This window comes from Canis lupus, chromosome 11 (assembly GCF_011100685.1).
Source record: "Canis lupus familiaris isolate Mischka breed German Shepherd chromosome 11, alternate assembly UU_Cfam_GSD_1.0, whole genome shotgun sequence".
In the NCBI taxonomy this organism is placed as follows: Eukaryota; Metazoa; Chordata; class Mammalia; order Carnivora; family Canidae; genus Canis; species Canis lupus.
Genome location: NC_049232.1, coordinates 69,834,877 through 69,851,974, shown reverse-complemented (window position 1 = coordinate 69,851,974; position 17,098 = coordinate 69,834,877). Strand labels below are relative to the sequence as shown.

The following is a 17,098-nucleotide window of genomic DNA, read 5'->3' as shown; positions in this document are numbered from 1 at the left end:
AAACATAACAAAACAAAACTCAGTTACCTTTTTCTTAGTTAGAGTTGGGCTCAGTCTATACTGGAAACTCTCTCCTCTACTACAGTAGCTTCGATAAAATCTGTCTTTCCACCTTAAATGGGTGTCCAGCTCTATTTTCTCCTTTGGGACTTCTATCACAGCAAATATCAGAAAAGGATCTGATATAAGCATATCACCTCTGTATGATTTAGAATCTGTATTTTCTCATGGAAACTTGGGTCTGAGTTTTTGAGCTACTGGAAATCTAGCAAGCTAATCCTTTTCATACAATCAGCAAGGGAGAAGATGTTTTCTGGGGGGATGCTCCTAGAACTACACCACATGACTGATGTGCTAGGAAGGGGAATGGTGTGCATTAGGGTCTATGGGATATTATCAGAGAAGCTTTGTGGAAGAGATGGGTTTGAGTCAACACTAGAAAAATTATCCAAATCTCCTGGTGGAGGAGTGAGAACAAAGAAGGGATGGAACAATGGAAAGCAGGAGAGGTCTTCACACTGCATCTTCACATTTAATATCTGCAGTTCTCCTCAGGTATTAAAACCCAAGAGAACCAGGAAGCTCACAATAACATCCTCTATGAGGATATCTGAAAAAGTCCTCTTTTTTTTTTTTTTTTTTCCAATTCCCATTTTCTTTGCTGGTCAGTCACTTTTGGAATCTACCTTTCCTTATTCTCTATTGTTTGGTTGCTCATTCTCTCTTTATTAGCTCATCTTTGTAAAGCTACAAGAAACAAAATTGCTTATACTCTCCACTGAGATACGATGTCTAGTAGTGCTGTCACCATTCAGAGGGACAGTAGTGCTATGTTCCAGTTACCTGTGCTCTCTTTCTCCAGTGTGAGTGATCCATATCTCCGGATCCCAATTACCTGAAGTTAAAGGCCCAATGCAGCTTTGTTTCTACTGTTAGTAATACTTGCTACACCTGGAATTCCACAGATAGGAGGGATGGTGGACTCTTGGACTGACTTCTTCTAGATGTATATTTTTGTCAAAATATTCCTTCAATGGTCATAAATAGAATGGAATGACAAATGTTACAAATGCAGGCATGACTCTTCCCTTGATGACTAATCTGCTTCAGTTAGGACTTTATATGGGATCAAGGCTTACTAACAAGCCAAGCCCATGGGTAGCATGGAATCAACCATCAAATGAAGCCTTTACAATCTCAGTTTTATAATTTGGATTCCAACAGAGACCCCATTTATGCATTGTTACCTTCTTAAAAAGCTGTAGTCACTTCTCTCAAAATCATCTCATATCTGGATAACTGATAGCTAGTTATCCACAAAGAAATGGGTATTTTAAAAATTTAAAACACATTAATAAAGAACAAAATCTGTACATAAAAAAGAAAAGGATAGTATTTATTTCTTTCTAGTGTTCATAGTCTGTAAGGGAATCATGATAAAATAAATATAGTACTATTTAAAAAAAAAAAGCACATGAGAAAATGGGAATAAAAACCACCTCGGTAATTAAGGAAGATATAATATAAAACGTTAGAGTTAAAGCAATTCTTTGTGGTGAAATGGTATGAGTTTGCTAGGTATGGAATTTTGAGGGGAAGGGCATTATAAGCAAAGAGAATAGAATTATAAAAACTCAGAAGAATAAAAGAGTATGACATATTGATGAAATGCCAGTAGTTCAGTGCTTTGGGCTTTGGGTGCAAAGAGGTTCTTGGTGAGAAGTAAAATTGACAAAGGAGAACAGGGCAGATTATAAGAATCTCTGCATGCTGTATAGGTGGATAAGCTACTTAGAGATTCTTCACTGGGCCACCGTGCTGCTTGCTCCTGGGCACAAGGGATGGTCGTACCTGGATTTATAACTGAAATAATGGCCTCATGAAGTAGCATGAAGGATAATGAAGAACATAGTGCAACGCAACAGTGAAGCCAAACGATTGAATTCCAGGCCTGTAAAATAGCCCCAGCAAGAGTCTAGCCACTCGAAGTATTCATCGTGAAGAGGAGCTGAATATTCAAAAAAAGAAAAACAAATTTAGAAAGTATAATAGACTGGACATAGAGACCAACTGGTGGTGAGGAATGAGAGAATGAGTAAAATTTTCTGTTTGAGTTACTGGGAAGCATGATGTTCTCCACTGGAAGACAGGCAATAGCAGTAAGTTTTCTCCAAAAACGTATTCCACCACTGACCCACAGAGTTGGTTGGAAGCAGCTCTTATAATCAGACATACCCCATGGTCATTGGAAGGCTGTGACTACGTAGGAAGCAGGCGCCTCTTCGATGCCTATAGTGCTTAAATGGATGGAAATGTTCAAACAGATTATCTGGAAAATATTTCATTATTAGAAGTGACCTAAGTATGAAAGTGTCTATTGGGAACCAGTCCCAATCCCCAAACTCCTTGAAAACTTTTCCTCTCAAGAGGAAAGTGAAATAAGCAATACAGACTTCTCCCCTACAGGGTCAGGAATTTTGCAAGAAGAAATGCTGGGAATAGCTACTTCATCTAAGAAAGTGAATCCTAACAAGGATGACCGTGGGCCATGAATCATTGCTTCTAAAACTGAAGCAAAATTGGAATGGAATCTGGCTGGAGCACAAACTTCCTGATAATGTGAATTCCCCTGATTGGTGACTTTAGGGCAGACAATGAGAAGAAAAGAGCCTGGCCAATTGAGTGATGCAATTTTTCTGACCCTTACAATGTATGTGAGTTCATGTCAAAGTGAAAAATAACCAAGCCCCAGGACAAGGTCAAAGCTTAAAGATGACCTTCTCTAAATCTTATTTTGTGAAAGAGAAAGTTGGAATCTAGGAGATATTAAGAGGTTTGCCAAAGATCAAATAGTAATTTGGAGGTAGAATCCTTTTGACACCCGATGGATAAGTTATGAAGGCTCTGAATTATATAACTGGACGCCTATAAATGAGTGGCACTCATTTTTTATTTGCTCTATACAAGGGTGTGTTCCAAATGTAAGACATCCCAAGTACCAATGATAAGTTCAGGTCAGTTCTAGAATACTAAAATATTCATGAACAGATAGGGTATAGTAAAATTTTCATTACTTACATCTATTTTTATTATTTAAAATAGTACTGCTTATCAGTTCCTCAACCTATCTCTCTACAACAAAAAATGTGAACCCTTCAAAGAACCTACAGTACCCTTGGAACCCACAAAATTACCACCACCACTACCACCATCACCATCATCATTATCATCATGCTTTCTACATGGCAGGAGTGGCACTAAACATTTTATACCCACCATCACACCCACTCCTCATAATCATCCCGTGAAGCTTGTATGATTATTATTCCCATTCTATAGAAGAGAAAAGTTAAGCTTAGAAAGAGGTAATATGTCCAATATCACATAGCTGGTACATAGCACAGCCTGGCCTGCATTAAAGGCTGTAAGAGAAAGGGCTTTGAGGTCATATCCACCAAACCTCTGCATACTTTTCAGCCACAGGACATTAATCCAGATCCTGCTTGGATGGGAGTTCATTGACACTAGAAACAATTTATCTTCATTTAGATATCCATAACTGTTCTTCTTATAATGAAGCTGAACTCAGGATCTTTGCAACATTTAATCATTTGTCTTGCTCATATTCTCTTGAGACCTGCCGAAGAGTTCAAATGTGTCATCCATCTGAAAGTTGTTCAGATGTGTGAACAGACTGTCTTTTCTCTCCAATATTTACTTCCTTTCAGTTATCTTTCATGTGTCCTAATTCCTGGATCTCTTATTATTTTTATGATTCTCTCTCAGTCATCAGGAATTCCAGTGGTCCTATATAGAGCTGAGTTAACAGCATGACCCTGAAAGAGTCAGTTTAGAAAAGGAGAGATATTGAGGTTAAATCCTGACATTGTTTTTTGCTTGTGTAAGTTCCTTATCCTACTGAACCTCAGTCCTCACCCATTAAATTGAGATAATGATACCTTAGCCATTGTTTAATAGAGACAAAATAAAATAATGTATATAAAGAATATCATAGTGCCTAAAACTTCTCTAAGCAAATAAAGTCTAATAAAAAGACTATCATATTGTGCCTGGAGATAGGTAATAATTGTTCAAAATGACAGTTTAAAACTATTGATAAAGGACTTCACTTCCAGGAAGGTAGACTAGACCCAATTTTCTCCTAATAAATACAACTAAAAAACTCTAGGCGTTATACACAAGACACACATAAGATTTTGAAAATTGAAGATAAGAAGGCAGACAAGCCAGGGACTTCAAGACTCAAGGGAGGGATAGGATAATGGATACCCTGGGTTTTCTCTCTGTCTCATATATACATAACTGGAAGATGAAAAAGCCAGCAACCTGGAAATGCCAAAGGACATAGACCAAAAAAAAAAAAAAAAAAAATTTCCCCAACATAAGCTACTTCTCTTAGTAAAGGGACCAGGAAAGGGACAATCAAGGCACAAAGATTTTATTTATTTATTTATTTATTTGTTTGTTTGTTTGTTTGTTTGTTTGTTTTGAGGAACACAGCTGCATCCGGGCAGCGGACAGCCAGCGCCCTGCAGCCCTGCTCTGTGCACCGGCATAAAGATTTTAAACAATAACCAATCTACTACAGCCAAACACCACAGAAGAGCTGTGGCACATCCACACCCATGCCAACAAATGCCACGCAAGGAGCAGCCTGGATTTCTGTCCTCATAGCATTGTAACAAAACTCCCCAACATGCAAGACTGGGGTGATATCAGAGAAGGTATTTCATCCCCACCAGCCAATGAAAAGCCATCCTACATATGTCACTTGGGACCATACAGGAGGTCTGAATTTCTACTCCAACCCACCATTCCTCTCCCCACCAGATAGTGCCAGAGCAAGCCTAGTGGGGAGGCAGGACTTTCATCACCCAGCATAGTGAAGGCACCCCACACCGAAGTTACCATGGAAATGGCATAGGGAACCAGATTCATGCCTCGCAGTAATGATGAGCCTCCAGTCTTGGTTGTAAACAGAGACCAAGTGGGGAACCTGGACTTTTACCTCCATTTGGCAGTAACAAAATGGTGCTCTCCCTCTCTGCCCAGAACAGTATCAGAGAAGGCCAGGTCTTATTTATTTATTTTTTAAAAGATTTTATATATTTATTTATTTATGAGAGATACAGACACGGGGGGAGAGAGAGAGAGAGAGAGAGGCAGAGACACAGGCAGAGGGAGAAGCAGGCTCCATGCAAGGAGCCAGGTGTGGAACTTGATCCCGGGACTCCAGGACCATGCCCTGGGCGGAAGGCAGATGCTCAACCACTGAGCCACCCAGGCATCCCGCCAGTTCTTATCTAAAGAGTAGGTTTAATAGTGCCTGGTTGGCTTAGTTGATTAAGTGTCTGACTTTTTATTTCATCTCAGGTCGTGATCTCAGGATCATGAGATTGAGCCCTGCATTGGAGAGCTTGCTTGAGATTGTCTCTCTCCCTCTGCCCCTCCCCCTGCTTGCATATACACTCTCTCTCTTTTTAAATTAATAAAATCTTTTTAAAAACTCCTTTAAAATCAATCAATCAATAGTAGATTTAAATAAGACCCAGAGTTTTACAATGTAATCTCCAGATTTCAAACTAAAATCCTTGTCATACCAAGAATGAAGACGATGTCAACTTGAATGACAAATGACAGTCAGTAGATGCCAAAACTGAGGAGACAGAGATTTAAACATTATCTGCCAACGATTTTAACTCAGCCCTAATAGGAATATTGTAATGGGAAATTACAAATATTCTTTAAGTGAATGATAAAACAGAAAGACTTAGCCAAGGAATAGAATAAATAAAGAAGCAAATGATGATCTTAGAACTGAAAAATGGGAAACTCAGAGGTAGGCTCAAAATGGAGAAGGCAAAGGAAAGAATCAGTGAGTGGGAGGCAGAATGTTAGAAATTTCCTAGTCTAAACAACAATCTAAAAAAAGAAAGAAGGAAGAAAGGAGGAAGGAAAGAAAGGAGGGATGGAGGGGGGCAACACAGGGAGGAAGGGAAATGTGAACCAAGCCTCAGGGACTGATGGCAGACACTGAAAAGAAAAATAGGCAAATCCATAATGATAGCTGAAGAGTCAACGCTTGTTTCTCAACAAATGATTGGTCAAATAGAAAATCAGGAAGCATATAGAAGAACTCACATCATCAAACAAAAATATCTAATCAGCATTTAAAGAATATTCCAACCAACAAAAGCAGAATAGACATTATTTTCAAGTGTCCAAGAAGCATATACCAAGATAGACCCTCTCTTGGGACAAAAAACAAACCCCAACAAATTTAAAATGATTGAAATCATTTAGGTTTCTCATACTACAATGGACTCAAACTAGAAATAAAAAGCAGAAAGACATTAGGAAAATCTGAACACCTGGAAAATGAATGATACACATCTAAAGATTTCATGGGTCAGTATCTTGTAGTGATATTGTCCTATAGTTTTATAAGACATCATTGAGAGAAACTATTATTATTATCTCTATTATTTCCTGCAATGTCATGTTACAACTACAATTATATCAATATAAAACATTTAATTAAAATTTATTGATAAGAATAAAGTGTATCATAATTCCTTGAAAATTTATAATCAATCTGTGACATATGTTCAATGTTAATATGAACAGTTGTTTCCCACTGTGATCTGGAGAGTATTAAAAGAAGGAATTTATCATCATATGCATTTAGAAAATGCTGGCTTAAGGGGTGCCTGGGTGGGTCAGTTGATTAAGCATCTGATACTTGATTTCTGCTCAAGACATGATCTAAGGGGCCTGGTATCAAGCCCCCGTGTCAAGCTCCCTGCTCAATGGGGAATCAACTTGAGGATTCTCTTCCTTTACCTTTGCCCCTCCCCCCACTAAGCTTACTCACTCTCTCTCACTAAAATAAATAAATAAATCTTAAACAGAAAGGAAAATGCTGGCTTAGGTATATTTCTCTTTTTTAAGAATTTTCAGAACCTTTATTATAGCATTCTATCTTGCGATCTTTCAAAGGATTGGTAGAATGAACATCATTCTTCCTCATTTTGAGATCGTTAACACTTAGCTCCTCTTCCCCTTCTCCCAAAAACACATGTTCCACACATCAGAAAAGCATTTGATACTGGTGATCCATGGAATTCGCTTAAGAAAATGCCAGTGTCTACAGAATATGCTATTTGTTACTCTGACTTAATAACAGAAGGAAATTTCAAGCAAAAGCAGTAACTAATCAGAAAGCACAAAAGCATAAAATAGTATAAATTTTTGGAGCGACGACTAAAGACATGGGAATGTGTGGAGAGCTTACAGGAGGCATATCAGCAGGGGTGTCAATTTGTCAATTGGCCAGATCATAAAGGGACTTGAATGCCAAGCAAGGGAATTTTTACTTTGTCCTGGAAGCCATAGAGTCTCTGCCTAGAGCCCCAGGGCCATCCTTTTATTCTACAAACAAGGACACTGTGACACAATTGCCTGCACGGTCCATTTAGCTGTAGCTGTCTAGATTTGACTCTATGAATTCTAAAATTCTGAGTAGAATTTATAGACGATGACATTAGCCTTTGACTTCAGTGATTACGGACTGTATATATATAGAGAGAGAGATAGATAAGCTTTGATTCAAAACATTTCTGCATATATTCACAATATCCTGTATAACCAGTAACTGCAAAGCCATTCTTTCTCAAATCCCCTTATTTAGCTGCTGGGGCCACAACTCCAGAATAACAGAAATGAGATAAAAATCTAGTTTTCCGTCCCCCACTTCAAGCATCTGCATTCTTTATCCTGTTTTCTGAAGGGGTCTTTCAGCCTGCATTCAAATGTAACCCTGCAAGAATAGGATCTTGCACCTGAACTTTTGTGAAAAGGAGCAATCCTGGGATTAATTAAAATCCTACACACTGATTAAAAGCATCTCTAGCACTTCAAGCTCAGTTATAAAAGCTTTTCATCTTGCAAACTCAGAAATATTCTGTAAACAGCTCCTACTTCCAACCTGTATTTTGAGAACAAAAGAGCAGATCCATCAGGAGGGAGGAAGGATGGGGGCTGGCAGTGGGGCTTGTTTTTCTGTGGCTTCGGTATTAAATAATCTGGTTTGAATTGTTATAAAGTACAAAAACAAATGGCATTCAGTCGTGGATCTTAACAATATCAGTTTGAAAAAATGTTGTTTTCCCTTATAACTCAATGGAGCATCATGCTTGGCAGCTGGGCCCCATTACCGGGGTCCCCCACAAGGGAAATGTCAAGTCAGGCGTTATTTACAATCCCAAGTTTATTTTCTCACTAAAGCCTCTCGTGGTTCTGTCCACATTTCAAGTGACAGGCATTCCATCCATAGTCACTTACACTCTGTCCCGTCATGTATGAACTTTCAAATCTTAACATCTTTAATACCAGAGACTATGAGAAGTCTTCTCAAACAAAATTGTACTTAGAGTCCTGAAGATTTCTGTTAATGTATTTCCTGGCAAGGAACAATGTGCATGGGCTAATATTCATTTACCCAGTGTTATTATAAACGCTCAAAACACAAATAGGAATGATTGCAAATGGGTTCCTGCCATACGACTGGCGCCAGATGATCTTAAGACAAGCCAGAAAGGACACAGAGACATTACATGCCATGGCATTCCCATGTCTGCACACAAGATCATCGGAACATACTAAGTCTGGAAATGTTTATTGTTCTGTTTCTATCCAAGTTTTACCTCTTTGGACAATGAGATTGATTGATCAGCTTCTAATAGAAGAACCTAGCCTCTGATACAAAAGCTGTGTGTTTATGAGAAGGTGAGAATCAGTTTTCCTTGAACGCCACTTCTTTCTCTAAGCTATTTTTAGTTCCACATAGCCTGGATAGAGTGGAGAGAACATGACTATATAACCAGAAGTGCCCAGTTCAAGTCCTTACCGTTAGCAGTGGTTCTCTCTGGGCAGGTTACTGTAACTTCTTTAAGTCATTTCCTTAGTTGTAAATGAAGATAAAGATGTTGATTTTGGTGAATTGTGAAAAATGTGAGACTATATTTGTAAAACTGGCTTTACAGAGGATGCTCAATAAATATTCAGCCTTTTTCCTCCATCCAAATTACTTTGAATGAAACTCTCACAAAATCTTTTTGTCTGTAATTTTCCTTGTGTTCCTGTTATTTTATATTCATTATTTAGGCAGTACTCCTATAATGAGCTTCTTGAAGACAGGTGGTTCATTGGTAAATGATGCAGTAGATACAAAGCTGTGTTCTTCCCTCCCCAACCACAACGATCTCATACAGTAGGGGACTCAACACAGTTTGAGTAAGTAATGGAAGGAACTGGAACCATTCTTCCATCATCTCTGTTCTGTGGCTTGAGTTCTAAGATTCCTGGAGTTAGGGGCAGTATCCTATTCATCTTTGTACCCACTATGCCTAGCACAATGGTCTGCATAGCCTTGGTGATCAATAAATAGGTTGCCTTGAATAAAACTGACTTGATATTTCTTAATTCTCTTCCCCAACCTCTGATTCTGTGCTGGACATATAGGAAGTACTCAGTGGAGCTTAGGAAATCATTGTATTTAATACACTGAAGGAAACTCCCCAGGAAACCACAAATCTTATCATCCAAGTAGCATGCCATTTGAGTTACATAGACACACCACATTTATTTCTCCTGTCTTCAAATACCCAGTTTGTGTTGCTTTAATCTTATAGATTGGAAGACAGAGAGGCCAAAAAACACACAGTCACAAGTGAGACCTTCATATGGGGGACTATGCTCTTCACGATTGCTCTCCCTACTGCCTCCCCTCCCATTGCAGCTCACTCACCTGCCCCATGTTCCAGCCATGCTGCTCTCTCCTGCATCTGTGATCCTGGAGAGCAATTTCAGTGGGCTGCAGTCCCTTGTGCTCTGCTAGGCCATCTTAATCCTCCTGCAAAACATGACATGAGTTGCACTTCTGTGAAATAGTCCCCCAAATTGCTAAACAAAGTCAGACAGGCTCTCCTCTGTCCATCCGTCATGCCTCTAACATCACACGTTAAGGCACTTGCCCTGTTGCTTCAGTATGATTGTGAAGTACTTGAGAATTTTAATTCTAGAGCACCATAGAGTTCTTTAATTCTGTGCACCTGGCACATAAAAGATGGCTGGTAAGAATTTTCTGGATTCAATGATAAATTAAGGAAGTAGCCAGGAAGAGGAGGAAAGAGAAACTGGCCCAGTAAGGAAAAGAACATGTAAATAAGGGATGTATTTTAAAACTTATTTCCCAGATGCCTCATTTGATATATTGTTTCCTTACTGATTTGAAATAATGAAATAAATATATACTGTTTACCAATAGATAAACTCCTTGATTTAGGGAGAACAAAAATCTTTTCAACTTACTAACAAATTTCACATTTTGAAATTTAAAGCTCATTTTCCAGAAAAGCTTTCTAGCCTGCCTGTGAATAGTTTAATCATGGCAAAGTGGAAACCAGAAAGCTAGAAAAAAGAAAAAGAAAAAGCACCCTTATGTCTGTAGTTTATTTTTATTTCTGTACATGTTTCAAGAAAATTTCAAAACCACCCAAAGAGAACTCAAATCTCAGTTCTCAGTCCACATTTTCTGGTTGTAATTTCCAAGTTTCTAGTTCTAGTAATTTGTTAATGATCTGGAGATAATAGACACACATGTACACACACACACATGATCTCCCATGAGTCATCCCTAGCTCAGAGCACAGTAGCCATGGGGATAACACTTTTTTCCTGTCTTTGACATTTCAGTTCTTGACTTTTGAAAACTGACTGCAATTGGATTAACTTTATTTTCCACTACTTCATGAGAAAAACATGTCTCTCCTGAGTTTAAATGAGTCTAATTGCGCTGACGATTGTGTTAATTCGGGGAATTCTCAGATTGTTGGCGGCGGGGTGGTGGGGGGGAGGGGTGGGGGAACAGCAGTGTCCTACCTTAGATGATAAGAAGAGGCAATCAGTGCCAGAGGCAGTGCATATTCACAAGTGAATTAAGATACTTTTGGGAGGCATCTGGGTGGCTCATTCAGTTAGGTGTCCGACTCTTGATTTCTGCTCAGGTCATGACCTCAGGGTCATGAAATTGAGCCCCACATTGGACTTCATGCTGAACATGGAGCCTGCTTAAGATTCTTTCTCTCCCTCTACCTCTGCCCCTCCCCTTGCTCATGCTCTCTCTCTCAAATAAATAAATAAATCTTAAAAAAAAATACATTAGGATAGAAAGAGCTGAATTGAAGATTTTAGAAATGTTGCAGACAGCATTTTTCGGTGGAAAAATGAGAGGCAGTCATTTCAGTTGGGCACTGTATCCTTAGAGCCTAAAATCCCACATATAGTAATTGCTCAAAAAAACATTTTTTTTTGGAAAAAATAAGTGGATGTATGATACTGCCTCACTAGGCAAAGGTTAGTTAATATATGTGAATGGCAGGAGCTTCAAGAAAAACAAATCTTTGCACAGAGATGGAAGCTATCCTTTTATTTTTCCACCAAAAAGTGCTTTTGAAGAGTACAAAAGATGAACTGTAGCTCTTCTTCCATAACATGAAACAACCCTAGAATCATTGAGGAGGCCTTAGTCCAAAGGTCATTGTCCTCCTTGCCCTCCCTTCCTCTGCTTATAAGTATCACCATCCCTACATCAGCCACACTAAATAGCTCTGTGACCTTAGGCAAATTCCTTAGAAACCACTGAATCTTGGTTCTCATTTTGTAGGTGGAAACATAGGGCTCTTTCTGTCTTTGTACTATTTATCTCTCCCTATCCTTTCTCTGACTGTGAGACTTTTTTTTTTTTTAAGGTAATGACACATCAATGTTATGCTATGAGAGGTTATTAATATAGCACTAGAGAGTTTCATTTATATTGTCGGTGAGCCAGTCTAAAGAAGTGAGGATCTGGGCTAAGCCTGAGTAGGCAGCGAAAACAGATGGTGTTGATAAGATGTTTGGGGACGCTGAGGGAAAGAGAAGGGGGAAGAAGAGGAGGAGGGAAGACAAAGAAGATGAGATTTATGAATAACCAACTCAGGATGATCTATGGAGAAGAATAAATAACTATGGTGCCCGTGCTTGCTTGTGAAGGACCATAAATAGAACTGAACTCTCTCTGGTACTGAGCAATGCAGACATTTCAGGGAGTCATCAAGTTATGCAAAATGGAAAAAAAGAGTACAAGCCTGCTGTAATAGAAATTAGTAATGTTTACCTTATCTGATTTTCTTCTCCTATTCCTGCATATATGGGAAGACTTTTCAGATTCCATTATAGTCAGGCTGTCATGTGACTAATATTGACCAGTGGTCTGTAACATTTACTGTCATTTACTGATGAGGGAGTTTGGGTAAATTAGTTGAATTTCCTGAGCTTCATATTTTTCATCTGTAAAATGTGGTGGTAGGAGATGGGGCAGGGAGAGACAAAAAATGGCCTGGATTAAATAAGTGTAAGAATAAAAATAAAATCATATGTGCCCAACAAGTTCTAGGCCCTATATATAGATCAAAGTACTAACGAGGCAATATCCAATTAACATTAACATTTTTCTGATTATTATAAATTAGAGTGAAGGAGGATAATAAATAGCTGATAAGTATATTCTGTTTCTGTATAATCTTACCCTATGGAAAACAAAGAGGAGAAAAAAGTGAGAACCAAAGTCAGTAGAAGGTTCTGATTATAATTCACATTACAAGAAAGTTTGAGGATGGTAGCCTGTCTTTCCCTTGATGTTTCATTGGCCAAATCCAATGTTGACATTTCCTAGTTAAGAATATGGACTCTGACGATTGAATTATATTTAGGCGATTAAAACCAGCCTAGCTGACTGATGTGAATAAAGATTGTCCTTTAGGGCCAAGATGTAGCTGTCATCAATCATAAACAGACATGAACCCAGGATAGAGTAGATCTTTGCAGAAAATATTTATGTCGGTTACTATGCACTTGGGTTTTGTGGGATATGCCTATTTTTCCAACAGTTAATGACATGTAGTATTTAATGTGCTCAGGTTAGCTCCTGAATATTTTCGCTCTCCCCTTTTTGTCTTTTTCATATTCTCTTTCTCTCCCTTCCTTCCTTCTTTATTGTGATTTGCTCCCATATATTTTGCCTATCTATCCCCAGTTTTGGATACGTAAAATGGCTTAAACTCTTAGATCCCCTCCTTATCTTCATCTCAATCCTGGCTTTGGATTAAAAAAAAAAAAAAAAGAGAAAGAGAGAAAGGAAGAAAGAAAGAAACTTTATAAAGTGTCAGGGTGATCCCTAGCATCAACTTCTTAGTTGTTTGTTTTCAGTATTCCTGGTTGGTATTCAATTCTAGCCCTTGAGTCCAAAGTAACTTTTCAAAATTTGTCTTCAACTGATATCTTAGAAACAGTGAATAAAAAGCCTTGGGAAGACTTCAGGCTTATTTTTACAGATGTGGAATCTGAAACTCATTTTATGTGATCCAGCACTACTGGATTGACCAAGCTAAGACTCATCCAAATCCCAGAATTCCAGTGACCCTATCCCTAATCATAATTAGCCATACCTACATCTTTTACAGGGTAAAGCATGTTTTAAAATTCAGGCATAGAGGAATTTAAGAAGCCCTGCTTTCTTGATCCACTTCTCCAAGTAAGGTCATCTTGGTTAGCTCAATGACATCATCTTTCTCCAACTTAATACCTTTTCCAGGCATAAATGTAACTCCTTTGGGATTTTTCAGTCTTTTATATCTTGGCATAATTTAATTTGTAATAGTCTCAGGAGAATGTTCTTGATGGGAAAAAGCAAAAGAGTACTAATCAGGGAGCTGAGAGAATGTAATATATCAAGTCTTTGAGAAGAAATATCAAGAGCAAACATCCTTTATCAGTTTTTGCCTAGAGCCAAACAAACACATTTATAACCACATTCATATTTATTTTTATTTACTTATCAGATTTTTTTTCTATTGAATGAAAATCACTATTCTAGGTACTGAGCTAAAACATAATTGAGTAGGGGGCCTGGCTGGCTGAGGCAGTACAAGCAAGTGATTCTTAATTCTGGTGTTGTAAATTCAAGCTACATGTTGGGTTTAGATATTACTTAAAAATAAAATCTTAAAAAAAAAAAAAAAAAAAAAAAAAACAGAGTTTAGTAGGGAATGGCTACAAACTTCTAGGACCTTGTAGCTAAAAAGGCAATCTTCCTCATGTCACTTAACCAACACAGTGATGAAACAGAACAAAATGCTTATAACAAGGACATCTATTCAACACTCTGAGGAAGGAGAGAGATTGAATTTAAATGGTAAAAATGGGAAAGAATTCCTTGAAGAAACGATCTTTTAAACTGGACCATTTAGAGTTAGCAGCAAGGAAAAGAATTTTGCAGCTGAGGGAATGTCATCTCTAAACATCCATTCAGCATCTTACAAATATTTCTTGTGCTCTTTGTTAAGCCCATAGGTTATAGCAAAGAAGACATGATCTCTGACACAAGGAGTTTTCTGAATCATGAAACATTGGAGAAAACATTAATTTAATATAAAGTAGCTCAAAGTGAACACAGACTCTGGGTTGGCTAATTTAGCTCTAGGAAAATGGCCCATCCATTCTTGGATTGTATTTTTATTTTAATTTTTTCAATAAAGTTAAAAGAGGCAGCTTGCCAATAGCAATCCTCCTTCAGTATCAGTTTTTCCTTCCTATACTCTTTCTACTTTATACTTGGGCCACAGAGTTGACCACGCTTCTTTAACATGTGTTTATTAGTCCTTTTGTCAGAAGCTATCCACCATAGTTTAATATTGGTTTAATATTATTGGAAAAATCTGTTTCCTGGATCCCCATACAAGGTACTATCAGTGAGATATTATTTAGATACTATTCCTAAGTAGCAGATCCAAGTTATGTGGGTTACAGCTTGGTCACTTGAGATACCCTGTGTCTTAACACTCTATGGCACCAGAAAAGTTACCATACCTCTCTTTGAACTTCAGTTTTCTCACCTGTAAAGTGAAAATAACTTGATGCACCTCAAGGCAAAGGTAGTTGTTTCTTTCTCTTGAGTGTATTTGTGGGATGGTAGTGAAGGAAAGGTGGCTGCTCTGAAAATTGGAAAATATCAAATCTACCACTGGCTACATCCCTATTTTGTGTTGGGGAAATTATGTTATGCCTTGTAATGTTCCAGTCTGTTTTAGGGGAAATTCATGAGGATTAAATATAAAAGTGATCAACAATATAATCAAATAATTCGATTTGGTGAGAGAGGGAAAGTAGAAATTGGCCAATTGATTGCTTGACTGCATGACTGATTATGTGACTCAATTGACCAGATAAAACCAGAACCATCCCTCTTTAGTAGCCAAGAGTGTAAGCACATATCAAAACAATCTCAGAAAAGGACTTGGGGAACATCTGCTCATTTGGACTGAAGTAGACAAAATATAGTTTACTAAATTCTTTGATAGATTCTAATCCTAGTTGAAACTCTTTGAGAAAAAAAAACAATGTAATGAAATCATGGGCTTTATTAAGCCTTGGAGAGTTGACAAAATTGTGTCTCTACATATTTATTTAAAATGATGATATGCCTTCCATGCTCCAAATATAAACCCAGTCATTTGTGTTTCTTATTTTTTTTCTTTATGTGAGAGCAAAGGAACCATGACAATAATAAAGATGATGAAGGAGAAGCAGAAGGAAGATAACCAATAACATACCATTTTCTTCTTTCCTACTTGGAATTGCACATTTTATGGGCACAATCTCTAATCCTCAACATCACAATCTGAAATATTCATGTACTCATTTTTAAAAGGAAAAAACAAAACTCAAGTAAAATGCATATTATATTATTTAGAACTCCTTTACCTATAAGAAACAAAATTGTATGGGCAGCCCGGGTGGCTCAGTGGTTTAGCACCGCCTTCAGCCCAGGGCGTGATCCTGGAGACCCGGGATTGAGTCCCACATTGGGCTCCCTGCATGGAGCCTGCTTTCCCTCTGCCTGTGTCACTGCCTCCCTCTCTCTCTGTGTGTTTCTCATGAATGAATAAATAATAAAATCTTAAAAAAAAAGAAACAAACAAAATTGTAAAAACAACCGCAGCAAAACCCAACTAGTTAAAACAAGCAAACAAACAAAAGGTGAGCTTTGGTGTAAGCATTGAAATAAAAGTGTCTCATGGAACCAAAGGACAGAGAGCCCACCCAGCCTTTGGATGTCCAAGAAACCTTCTCTTTCCTTTCTCTACTACTTAGTGGGTCTTAACTCATTCTCATTACTTTGTTTCCTCTCCACCTCCAACTTCTGACAAACTTTTGGGTTTTCATTTCCTAGAAGTGAATTTAATCTCTGTTTTTCTTTGGTCACTTCCTAAATCGCCACTAATGTACTCTGGTGGTTCAGCTTGCATTACATCCTCAACTTTGATTCCATCATCGGTGACTTCTGACTAGGTCACTGCTGCTGGGACCCTTAATGTGTGGATTGAGAAGACAAGCAGTGTTGAATCAACATGCTAAGATGTACCTACTACAAGTAATTTGACTCTGGTTACAAAGAAAATTCACTGTTGAGCAAGGATTTGAGCTCAGAAGCCCAAGATATCTTTACCACACAATGATGCCATAATATTTTATAGTTTGAAGAAAGACCACAAGTAATTAGGGAAGTTCTTTCAGGTCTTTGTAAGAAATTTAAGAGTGTTTAAGATACGATCTGAAATATTTTGGCTTATAATAGAGATGATTGCCCTATGTTTCACAATGAATGCTCTGGGGCCGTTATCAAATAAAGGACTCTGATTTACAGAGATAAATGATTTTGAGCTCCAGAGAGACTTGTTTTGACTTAATAGAGGAAGAACAGAATTGACTTGCAAACTTCCACTTTCCCTCTCTAAAATAAAATACTAACTTTCTTAACTACAACTTTGAATTGGGAAAACACTCACTTAAACTTAATTAAGATCATATGTTTTAGTTTTCACTCCTTTGACAGGCTTTAAAATGTCATTCAGATGTTAACTTGGCAAAAAGAAGAAAATAAGACTGCGGAGAAAATGAGTAAAAAGATTTTTAAAAT

At 37.8% G+C, this 17,098-nt stretch overlaps 1 long non-coding RNA gene across 9 annotated transcripts in view; it reads right to left on the bottom strand.

Annotated features, from left to right (window-relative positions):
* Nucleotides 1–17,098, bottom strand: part of LOC111097890 — an 82,360-nt gene that overhangs the window by 21,060 nt on the left and 44,202 nt on the right. For 3 of the 9 annotated variants that reach the window (XR_005367219.1, XR_005367214.1, XR_005367212.1), the window contains exons 1-4: nt 8,930–9,310; nt 3,471–3,836; nt 1,852–2,008; nt 844–1,028 (exon numbers count right to left, since the gene is read on the bottom strand). This is a non-coding gene — a long non-coding RNA (uncharacterized LOC111097890). Of the gene's footprint in view, nt 1–843; nt 1,029–1,851; nt 2,009–3,276; nt 3,837–8,929; nt 9,311–9,829; nt 10,046–17,098 lie in introns of those variants that run through there. The other 6 variants (XR_005367213.1, XR_005367220.1, XR_005367218.1 and 3 more) reach the window with 6 other exon arrangements.